This window comes from Protopterus annectens, chromosome 14.part0 (genome assembly GCF_019279795.1).
Source record: "Protopterus annectens isolate FY-2018-M chromosome 14.part0, PAN1.0, whole genome shotgun sequence".
Taxonomy (NCBI): domain Eukaryota; kingdom Metazoa; phylum Chordata; order Ceratodontiformes; family Protopteridae; genus Protopterus; species Protopterus annectens.
The window spans coordinates 726490765-726503426 of record NC_056748.1 but is presented as its reverse complement, the minus strand read 5'-3'; the positions used below and the strand labels follow the sequence as shown (position 1 = coordinate 726503426).

The 12662-nt window shown below is 42.1% G+C and overlaps 1 protein-coding gene across 1 annotated transcript in view; it reads right to left on the bottom strand.

The window, feature by feature from the left end:
* REEP3 (receptor accessory protein 3) overlaps positions 1–12662 on the bottom strand; it is a gene marked incomplete in the record, with an annotated part of 1378370 nt that overhangs the window by 55460 nt on the left and 1310248 nt on the right.

The following is a 12662-nucleotide window of genomic DNA, read 5'->3' as shown; positions in this document are numbered from 1 at the left end:
TGCTCTTGTATAAATTGAGACAGTTGATAGAACGGCTCTTACTTTAACATGCATTTTTATGAAGGTTATGAAGTCTGAAACTTATTATTTAGTGACTTCTGGCAAATCATTTAGGAATTAAAACTACAAATTTTATGAACAACAAACCAAAAATAAGAAGCAAAAATCTATTCATTCTTTGAAAATCTGGACAGTTGGGAGGTATAGTTCAGCTGGGCCTGTCTGAGTTTGCTGCCCTTCCCCCCCTGACAAAATAATGGTTGAATGGAGCCTCTGCAGCCATTCCAATGAGCCATTACTTTGCTATTTCACTCCATTTACCATAAGCACTAATGTGCATACTGCTTTACTTCAATGATGAGTTGGAATTCATTTGAAAGTTTTATTTTGTATTTTACAGCACAAACATTAAATCATCTGTTAAACAAAGCAATGCAGTCTCACAATGAAAACTTAGCATTAAAACTTCTCTGCCTTTGAAACTCACATTCATTGAAACAGCATTGAAACCCACATTCAAAGAAAATACATTTTGCCAGTGGCAGATAAATATTAATTTTGGGCTGTTTTCGAATCATAGGCCCCTTGCATATGAAACATACATGTGCTCTTTGATACACCTTCCTCATTGTACTAAAATTATATTCCTTGTACAGTACAGTACACTTGTTAGAGGGTGTTTTAAATTTGTTTTGAACATTTTTCCAGTAAGCAATGAAACAAAACATATGCACCCATAATGGCAAAACTGCCCAGTTGAGAACATTTATCATAAAAAAGTCTACTCAGACTTCCACAGTCCACCATTATTAGTAAATATACACAATTCTGCAGTCCACCATTATTAGTAAATATGCACAATTCCACAGTCCACCATTATTAGTAAATATGCACAATTCTACAGTCCACCATTATCAGTAAATATGCACAATTCTACAGTGCACCTTTATCAGTAAATATGCACAATTCTACAGTCCATATTCAGTGAATTCAGTTCTTGCCATAGCTGTCAACCTTAGCACAAAAACCTGGACAAAGCCAATAATGGGGAATACAGACCCAAAAATCGGGGCAAATTTACAATATTCATCTTATAAACTTAGAAAATTGCTAGAAAAAAGGTTGTGCTACTATGTATTCTGAAGAACATGAAGTTTGAAATTCAAATGCCGGTCAATTTTACTGCGGACAGAACAAAAACAATTTTCAGCAGAGACGAGGGATTAATACTGCAGACACATCTTTGTAAAATGGCAGGGCACGGAGCAAATCCACACAAACACAGGAGGAGACGAGACTCACACAGAAGCCACCCCAACCAAGAATCAAACCAGAAAACCTATAGCTGTGAGGCAACAATACTACCACTGCACCATCAAATCTACAAGGAATTAAACATTCAGAAACCTGAAGTCTGAAATTCAAATGCCGGTCAATTTTACTGCGGACAGAACAAAAACAATTTTCAGCAGAGACGCAGGGATTAATACTGCAGACACGTCTTTGTAAAATGGCAGGGCACCAGAGCAAATCCACACAAACACAGGGAGGAGATGCAGACCACACAGAAGCCACCCCAACCAAGAATCAAACCAGAAAACCTATAGCTGTGAGGCAACAATACTACCACTGCACCATCAAATCTGCAAGGAATTGAACATTCAGAAACCTGAAGTCTGAAATTCAAATGCCTGTCAATTTTATTTAACATTTGTTAATCAGGACAGTCTGACTTGGAACAAAAACACAATTTTCAGCAGAGGCCCAGGAAGAAATAATGCAGACATGTCTTTGTAACATGGGAGGACACAAAAGCAAACCCACACAAACACAGGGAGAAGATACGGACCCCACAAAGAAGGAACCCCAGCCAAGAATCAAACCTGAGAACCTGCAGCTGTGAGGCAACAATGCTACTACTACACCATCAAATATCAAGCATTGCAACATTTACAAACCACAGATATTATGAGGAACAGATCAGATCAAATATGAGGCAAAAATCTGCAATATTTTTACAAATGGTGGTGGGTAGGGAACTCAAGTCTTTAACACCTGCATACAGGGTACAGGGTTCAAGCCTGAGGTATTCCCTACCACACCACCATGAGCACCTGGGGCACACACACACACACACACACACACACACACACACACACACACACACACACACACACACACACACACACACACACACACACACACCCCTCTATCCAGTTGAAAGTAAAATACACACACACCTCTATCCAGTTGAAAGTAAAATACACACACACCTCTATCCAGTTGAAAGTAAAATACACACACACACACACACACACACACCTCTATCCAGTTGAATGTAAAATACACCTCTATCCAGTTGAAAGTAGAATACACCTCTATCCAGTTGAAAGTGAAATACACACACACCTCTATCCAGTTGAAAGTACAATACACACACACCTCTATCCAGTTGAAAGTAAAATGCACCATACACTTACCTGTCTGTTCTCCATACCATATCCTGCCCACAAAGACCGTGAGATCCCAGCAAAGCTCCTTCCCGACGACGAGATTCCAAGCTCCCTCCCGAGACTGTTCTGACTGCTGCTGTTGCAGTCCGGATGCGATATATCTTCCCAGCGTGTCTGTGCACTTTAAAAGTGCACAGACGTCTCCTTGTGTCCCTCTATGAGTCCTGCCGGACTGCCTTGAGCATGCGCATAGACCGACGGTAGTCGGGACTACTGCGCATGCGCGAAGTCCGCGAAATTTAAAAAAAATAATTTTTTTTTGTTTTCTTTTTAAATTTTTAGTTTGAGGGGGCTGCAGTCCGGCAGCCCGATGCCACGAGCCGCCCCTGCTTTTGGACATTACGTGGGTAAATGTACTAAACTAAACTATAACTGATCTCCCTCCTTGAAACTGTTTCATGCCTGTTGGCTTCCTTATTAATCCTTGACAGGCCATCCACATTGTGCAGGATCATGCAAAAGTGGTATCTTACACTGTACCAACAAAGCTTGTTGTTGCCAACTTGCTGTTTGTGAAGCTAAATGGGGGAGTGTACTCATTTTTCATATGAATTCCTGCCCTCTAAACCAAAAAAGGGGGGGGGGGCTTGCACTTCTTTCCATGGTTTGAGAATGTTGACATTGTATACCTGCTCTGATTTTCTCATACAAGTCTAACTCTGCAGCCTACTTCCCTTAACTTTTATTTGAAGTGGATCCTGCTATTAAGACAAAAAAAATGCTTTCTGCTGACAGGACCAACACTAACACTTTGTTTCTAGCTTTAATTTCCATGGTGCCTGATTTCCATTATACATCCCTTACTGAATGGCTTGGACTCTTTCCACATGCTCCTGTAATCATCTGAAATGTCAGGACCTGCTTAGAGAAAGTCCGGAAACACGAAGGCTGAATGGCAAAAAAAAGAGGCTTACATGTACAAAGTCCAACATAGCCATTTCTTGGATTATTTCTATTTGTCAGAGGTGATGTCAATCTTGGAGTTAGTATATAAAGTGACGTACCTAGCATACTTGACACCTGGTGCAGAATTGTTTTTTTTAACACCTCCCCCCCCCCCCCCCCAAGAGATTTTTCTAGCATCTCCTCCTCCTCCTTCTCTATGACGATTTTTAGTAATAACCATTAAATGAAACAAAATGGCCAGCAGGGCGCTAGCTACATGCAGTGATCAAATTCCCAAAAGAAACAGCCATCCTGCAGGAAGGCTTGTCCCACACAAATAACTACTGCCAGAATCATGGACTAAAGCTAAACATCAAAAATGCATTATCTTATTTGGAAAGTTGAGTCTGACATTGACAACACACCCATAAGAGCTGACCCAGCAGTTCAGGATTTGATAACTTGTGTGGACAGTTGACCCCAAATTCTATTAGGAACAGATCAACATGAAGCAAACTTAGAAACATTCTTCAAAAATCAGGAACAGCTTCAACTTGTATTTACAAATGCAGCACCCAGAGAGAGAGTGTAAAGATTGCAACATATTTCATCCAAATGCACACTAGTCCTGTAAAGGCACATTTATAAGCCAAGTAAACAATAGGAGCCACTCCCTCCCTCCCAAGAAAACAAAAACATAAGTATTCCAATTTATTTCACACAAATACACACTAGCCAGCCCTTAGTACAAAACTTAAGCTCAGCAAATGAAGAGGATAAATTCCCATAGCACAGCTAGCCACCCCCTACCCAAAATATTTAAATTTCACACAAATGCACACTAGCCAGCCTTCAAAATAATATGAAAAGGACAAAGTTACTGCCATCCCCTCAAAAGCATAAAAATTCAGACTTATAGAGACAAATGCATCTTAAAGGTGGAACTTCAACCAAGTGGAAATGACAAGTTACATTCATCCACAGCACAGCTGGGCAATCCCCCCCCCCCCAAAAAAGGCTAACAATATTTCAATTTACTTACGCAAACATTCACTTGTCAGCCCTAATGGAAGAAATTAAGCTGAGCAAGTGAAAGGGCAAGTCACTTGAACCGACAAGTCCAGCTGACTACCCCCTACCCCACTAAAACAAAAAGAGGGCAGAAGAGTACAATGAAAAAAAATCCAATTCTAAAAATATTTAAACATGCACACACTAGCCAAACTTTAAAAATATTTAAACAAATGCAAACATGTCCACACTAGCCTAGCAGCTCCTTCCAAAAATAAGAAAATTTGGTTATATTCACATTAAAAACACATGCTTACCTACAGTCCACATTGCCCTGGTTGATTCACTTGCTGTGAGTAATCCAGTTCATTGGTTCAGTTAAACAAACTTATCCAGTGAAAAACTTTCTACTGTACTACTATGCAAATAGAAGGCAGCTGTTAATTTTAAAAATAAATGTGGTTCTCTCCAGTCGTGTCTGTAGTTTTCTGAGTCTCCTCCAATCCTGTACCACTTTCATGCATGAATGCACGCAAGAGGAAGAAAAGTACAGTTTTGTACCTACCATAAATGTAGATGTTCGAGGATTCCATTGCTGCAGTCCTGACTATTGGGTATAGTCCGCGTCCCAGTCGGCCCGAATACCAGAGTATAAGGCTGACGTCGGTCATGGCGCCTTAGACTGACGTCAGTACGTCAGGGTACTAATGCGCATGACCCACGCCATTTCCTCAGTCTTTTCTTGCCCCAGATGTCAGAAGACCCAAAAAGACAAGTCCCAAAAAACCTGCACCAAAAAACATGTACAATATATACAACAATATATATAAAAAAAAATATATAAGCATGTAAACTCACCTACACAACCACCCCTAAACACAGAGGGGAAGGAGGGAGGGTAAATTGGACTGCAGCAATGGAATCCTCGAACATCTACATTTATGGTAGGTACAAAACTGTACTATGTTCTTCGTCTTCCATTGCTGCAGTCCTGACTATTGGGTAGAATCCCAAAGCAGAGGAAAGGGAGGCTGGCAAATTATAAGGAAGTAGGAGCTGATAACATGCCTTGCAAAACAGCAGTGGCAAAACCAGCCCTAGACTTAGAGTAGATAGGAAGATGATAATGCTTAGAGAAAGTATGCACTGAACTCCAAGTAGCTGCTTCCAAAATATCCTTAGTTGCCACCCGTCTTAGAAATGCTGTTGAAGTGGCAGTAGCCCTAGTGGAATGAGGCCTAATCCCAGCTGGAATCTCCTTGCCATGATGGGAATAACAAAATGCAATGCAAAAGCCAATCCACCGGAAATAGTTTGTTTTGACACAGGCTTGCCCTGTGAACTCAAGGCAAAAGAAACAAACAACTGCTGAGACTGCCTAAAATCCTTAGTCCTGCTTAAATAATATCTCAATTGCCTGTGTACATCTAAAGTGTGCAAAATCTTTTCCCCTTTATTTTGGGGATCTGCATAAAAAGTAGGCAAATGAATAGTTTGGTTTAAAGCCACACTAGAAACCACCTTAGGCATAAAGGAAGGATTAGTGCGTAATGATACCCTATCCTTATGGAAAATCAAAAGGGCTCTACTGCCATAAGGGCCTGCAACTCAGACACCCTTCTTGCAGAAGTAATGGCCAACAGAAAAGCAGTCTTCCATGACAAGTATTTCAACTCAGCAGTAGCCGAGGCTCAAAAGGTTGTAGAGTAAGTTTTTCCAACACAAAATTGAGATCCCAAGCAGGAGTAGGAGCTCTACGGGGGTCTTATATTCTTTGCCCCTCTAAGAAACTGCTTGAACAAAGGATGCGAAAACAAAGGTGGGTCACAATCATAATGAGCTGAAATTGCTGCAGCATGAATCTTAATGGAAGAGAAGGACAAACCTTTGTCCAATAACTCAGTAAGATATTGAAGAGCCACACTCAAATTTGGCTCAGAAATCTCCAAATTCTTTGCTGTACTCCAAAATAAAAATCTCTTCCATTTGTCTGCGACACCTTCCTTGTACTAGGTCTTCTAGCTTCCATAATCACATTTAAAACTTGCTGAGGAAGTTGAGACCTGCTGTGCTTCAAGAGAGAATATGCCAGGCTGTTAGATGAAGAGAGGGAAGCTTGACATTGAGCAGATGACCATCCTTCTGAGATAACAGATGAGGAATCAGAGGTAAAGGCCATGGAGGCTTCCTTACCAGACTCCGTAGTAATGGATACCAGTGTTGCCGAGGCCAATCTGGAGCTATCAAAATCATCCTTGGCCTGTCTTGTCTGACCTTTAATAATACCTTTGGAAGAAGAGGCAGAGGTGGAAAGGCATAGACATGAAGGTTTTTCCAACTGAAAGACAGAGCATCCACTTTCCAAGCTGTGTGATGAAACCCCTTTGTGCAATACTTTGGCAGCTGGTGGTTTAGTGGAGAAGCGAACAGATCTATGTCTGGAGTTCCCCATGACACTGTCAATTTCTGAAATACATGAAGATCCAGTTTCCACTCGTGGGGATCCATGATTTGTCTGCTTAACACATCTGCTAGGGAGTTCTGTGCTCCTGGCAGAAACCTTGCCTGAAGAGTTAGTTGCAGGCTTAACGCAGTCTCCCATAAAATCATTGCTTGCCTGCATAGAGGATAAGAATGTGTTCCCCCTTGCTTGTTGATGTACCACATGACAGTTGTGTTGTCTGTTAGAATCAACACCTGCCCTGGAAGAAGTAACTCCTTGAACGCCATCAATGCAAACTGGACTGCTAACATCTCCTTCATGTTGATATGTAGATGCTGTAGTCTGGCAAGCCACTTGTCTTGTATCCACTTTCCATTTAGATGAGCTCCCCAAGCAGTGTCCGAGGCATCTGTCGTTAAAATCTGACTCGCCTCTGGCCGGGTCACAGAGAGTCCCTTGTTTAGGTGACATTCCTGAGCCCACCACAAGAATTCCTTTTGAAGGCAAGGTATTATTTGAATGACAGTGTCCAAATCCTGGCAGTGCTGTGTCCATACATTTTTGAGATACCATTGCAGCTTCCTCATATGCAGTTTGGCATTGGGAAGCACCAGAATACAAGATGCCATGAACCCTAATGCTTGAAGGACTGTCCTTGCAGTCAGCACGGACTGATGAGATAGTTGATGGAAGTAAAGTGACAGACTCTTTTGTTTGTCCGGGGTTAAAAAGGCCATCTGGACTGCTGTATTCAGTCTCACACCCAGAAAGCACATGTCTTGAGAGGGTACTAGACTGGACTTTATTTCGTTCACAGAATACCCCAGGCATCTTAGCACTGCTATGACATATTCCAGATGCTGTAGAAGGTCTTCCTTTTCTTGAGCCAGAATCAGGCAGTCGTCCAAGTAAGGATAGATTTGAATGCCTTGAAGCCTGAAGTAAGCTATCACTGGAGCCAGAACCTTTGTGAATACTCTGGGCGCAGTAGATAAGCCAAAGGGCAATGCAGAGAACTGATAATGAAAACCTCCAGTTCGAAACCGCAGATACTTTCTGCAACCGAGCCTTATAGGCACATGAAGGTAAGCTTCCTTGAGATCTAAAGTTACCATCCAGTGATCTTTGCCCAGCAGAGGTAACAGTTGTTGTAACGTCAACATCTTGAACTTGGGAATGTCCAGATAAGTGTTGAGGATAGATAAATCCAAAATTGGTCTCCACGTGTTCCCCTTCTTTGGTACTAGGAACAGGCGAGAATAAAATCCGAAGCCCCTTTCTGATACAGGGACTGGCTGAATGGCCCCTATCTGGAGTAACTGAGAAACTTGCTTGTGAGCCTCTTTTCTTTGTGGAGGAGGAACATCTGGCATGCCTTTGAAAGGGGCATTGTGTGGAAATAAAATCTGTAACCGTGATGAATGATATCCAGCACCCATCTGTCTTGAGTGATTAAATCCCAATTTTCTTTGAAAAGAGACAGTCTTCCTCCCAAAGGAGCTGCCAGACGAGAATCCACTGGCAGCTGAAAAGGCAGGTCATTGGGTCTGCTTACGAAAGGACTGACCCCTGCCCTCACCAGAAGTCTGAGCAGGTGAACTCTCTGATCTAGGCCTAAACGAACCTTGAGCCCTGCCCCTACCACGCCTTGACCTACCCCTAGACTGGGAACCATAAGCAGGATATGTCCACCCCTTAGCAGGCCAATTTCTACTAAACTTGGAGGCTGCACCTGCAAAAAATCTTTAACAGTCTGCATAGACTTAGCTTTATCCTCCATTTTCTTTAAAACTGCTTCCACAGGCGGTCCAAACAACACATCAGACTGTAAAGGAGCATCCAAAATCCTGGTCTTAACATGCTCAGCTAAATTCTGATCCTTCAACCAGGCATGTCTGCGAAGAACAGAACTAGTAGCAGCCACCCTCGAGGAGGCCTGAACAGCATCAAAACCACACTGCAAAGAATGCTTACCCACTTGTTCAGACACATGAACCTTCCGCCAAAGCATCCACCTTAGATTTCAATTGTGAAAGGAGATAATTCTGATATTTTAGCATATGAAACTGACAATTCAACGCCCTCATGGCTAGAGTGGAAGAAGTATATACTTTCTTACCCCACCTATCCAAAGCCCTTGCCTCTTTATCAGAGGGTACAGGATTTTTAACCACAGAAGCTTTAACACCTTTAGGCCCCTGAGAAACAGTTTCTGGGTCCGCCCTAGGACTCTTAAACAAATACTTATGAGCTTCGGGCACCCTATAATACCTATCAGGCTTAACAGGAGCAGGAGGCAAGGAGTCAGGGTTCAGGGAAGCCTCTGCAAAACATCCTCCACCACATTCAACACAGGAGGAATAGCTAAGGGCCTATGCTGGGGTAAAACAAGAATTCCCTAAGCCTTTTCCTGGAATCAGAGTAATCCTGGCCTTCCCATTTAAAGTGCTCCCTCATGGAGTGAAGAGTCTCTGAAAATGAAAAATCCTCAGGAGGAGAAGCTGTAGGAGTGGAATCATCCACATCAGAATCAGAATAAGTAGGAAACTCTTGTAAGTCTTCCACAGAAGACTCTGAAGCCTGTGAACACTGTTCAAAACTATCAAACTCCTGTTCCACCCTAGGCCTCTTATCAGGCGGGGCATAGAACCTCTAATCAGAGTAATCAAATCTTCTGCCATTTTAAGCATATGTTTCTTAGGCACAGAGCCCGAAATGCTAGGAGAAGCCCCCACAGAAGCTGAACTTGGCCTACCTCTAAAAGAAGCTTTGGCAACAGAAGGAGAGGCCCTAACTACCTTGGGAAGAGAGGGAAGAACAGTTACCTGAGAAGCCCCCTCAGCCTGGCCTACCTCCTGAGAGGGCACATCCTGTAACAGTAAAGTATCTGCCTGAGACTCCATAGAGACTCCTGGCAAAACCTCAGGCTCCCCTGAGCCTTCTAAAGAACCGACGTCCGGGACTGCCGGTTCCTCACCCCTAGGCTTCACTGTTTTGTCCTTGCGCTTCTTGGATGAAGCGGGCGTCGTAGCATCCGACGGCATATTATAATTGCAACGCTTCCCAAACACTAACCTAGCACAATTTAGCCTCCTCTTAATAGTGCGCTTGTTAAATCTAGCACAAGAGCGGCAACCAACAACGTCGTGCTCAGGCCCTAAACAAGGTATACACAATGTATGATAATCCCTATGCGGTATCTGCTTCCCACAAGAAATACAGTTATTCACTTTTTCTGACATCCGGTTAAATACTGAGGCAAGAAAAAACCAAAATGTTCCCAACGGGTTACTTAGCCAACTCTGTTTCGGTCTGAAACTCCGGTTTCGGAAAATCTCAGAACGCCAACCTGCACTCGCAAAATTGCTTCTGCATCGGACCATGCGGCAAAAAAGACTGAGGAAATGACGTAGGTCATGCGCATTAGTACCCTGACGTACTGACGTCAGTCTAAGGCGCCATGACCGACGTCAGCCTTATACTCTGGTATTCGGGCCGACTGGGACGCGGACTATACCCAATAGTCAGGACTGCAGCAATGGAAGACGAAGAACATCAAAGCATATACTTCAGAGCCAGCTCATGGTAAAATGGGGCCCTAGGCAGTGTAATGGATCGAGACAGAGACAGACAGAGACAGACACACACACACACACAGACACAGACAGACACACACACACACACAGACAGACACAAGCCACTCCAGTGTTCTATTGGCAATTTCTTCCCACTTAACATAAACACTACTCAAACCTTTCAGTGTGCACACCATTTTCTTTTTTACTTCTACAATGATTACAGATATTTGAATTTAATTAAAGCTTTTATTTCAAATTTTCTAGCACAAATGGTGATGGCCATTTGCTAAAAAAAATGAATACAGTTGCACAATGAAAACAGACTTAGCATTAACAGATACTTCTATGCCCTTGAAACACACATTCATTGAAACAGCACTGAAACCCACATTCAAAGAAAATGCATCTGACCAGTGGACAATTAAGTTTACCTTTGGACTGTTTTCAAATCATAGGCTCCTTGCACACATTTTTAGGACCATGTATACATGCATGTGTTCTTTGACTCACCTTCCAGATTGCATTAAATTATATTCCTTGTATAACACAGCACCAGTTAAGAGTGTATAAATTTGAACTTCTGAACATTTTCTCAGCAAGCAATGAAACAAAACAGATGGCCCAATAATGAGAAAACTGTCCATTTCAGTACATAGCCACTTAAAACTTCTGTCATTACAATCCTCCAATATCAGTCAGTATGCACAGTCTCTGCAGAAGTAAAAGTCATTGGAATAATTCCACATTAAAGATCTGCCTGCTGCCCTTGAAGAATAAAACTGCCTATGGTACATTAAAAAAAAATTGGTTAGCTGGTAATATTACAATAGGAAATGGATGGCAAATTGACAAGAGGTTCATAGTAACTAACCATCTCATTCAAAGGAAGACATACTCAGGACTGCGGCACCCCCAACCCTCCCATTTAAAGTACAACACAGCATCAGAAATCCATATATACTTACTGTGGGATTAGAACCCACAGCCTTCTGCATGCAGTGCTATGACCATTTGTTAAGCAAAACAGTTGGACATTAAAAAAAGACTTAGGATGAGCAGCAGTAAACGTCTCTTCCCTTGAAGCTCACAATTCCTTGAAAAATCCACTGATGCTCAATTTCTCCAAAATGCACCAAAACTCAGTTTGGTAGTTGGTGTAGATGATTCAGGCTCTTGTTTCTTGCAACCAATGTACAGGGTTTGACCTTGAGGAAATTAACTACCCTACCATCCCTAAGTAGGTCATCTCACATGCACACACACCTTAGTTGCAGCAGACACTACCTTAATCCAGTGCTAGTCCCGTGTGTAGAACATGGGAATACTCCTTAGCAGAGGTAGTAGTTGACACACTACCTAATCCCTACGGAGTAAGAGGAACAGCAGTGGCAAGTGCATTTAACTTCCATATGCGGAATGCAGAATGAGCAAGCAACAGAGTGCATGTGTCAACACGCACAGGGATGCACATACACAGAGGGCATTCTTAAAAGAGGAATGCCCTACCTTAAAGGATCCGGTTCTAGATTACATGTGAAGGCTGCATTCCCTTACTGTTTGCACTAAGACTGGACCTCACCTTCCACCCACCTCTGCATTAGTACATCTCTGACAATACACATATGCACATACATTATATGTATGTGTGTATGTATACGTATGGATTTTATATATATATATGTATAAATAAAATAGTGGGTACATGGGGGCTTGCCTCCTGCAAAAACGTTTAACGGAGATTCACTCTTCTGCATTTTTTTATTTTATTTTGAGTGCTGACATTTCAATAGGAAGCCATTCTTGTCACTTCTTCCAGCCCATCATGTATGTTTATATGGGGCTGTATGACATTTTTAAATGGGATTTTTGTTGTTCTTCCCAAGTTTCTCTGCAATATCTAACAAGTCCCAATGATGCCTGTCATAACACAAATCTTGTGCACTTCTCTAATGAAAAACTGGAAATACAGTATAATCTGGTCCCAGTTTTTGCAATCATCCGCAATAAATTATTTCAGCATAGAATTTAATTTTCAGTTAAAATGTTCCTCTACTCCATCCATCCGGAGGTATACTTCAGTTTTTAACTGCTCGACCTTAAAGCATCATCAGTTGGCGTGTTATTCTTTACATAAAGGGAATCTCCTGGTCAACTCACATGGGGTAATTGGCTAGGGTTAAAATGGCCCTCAAGGGCAGTTAGCCTAGTACTAACCTATGAACTATGAATGAA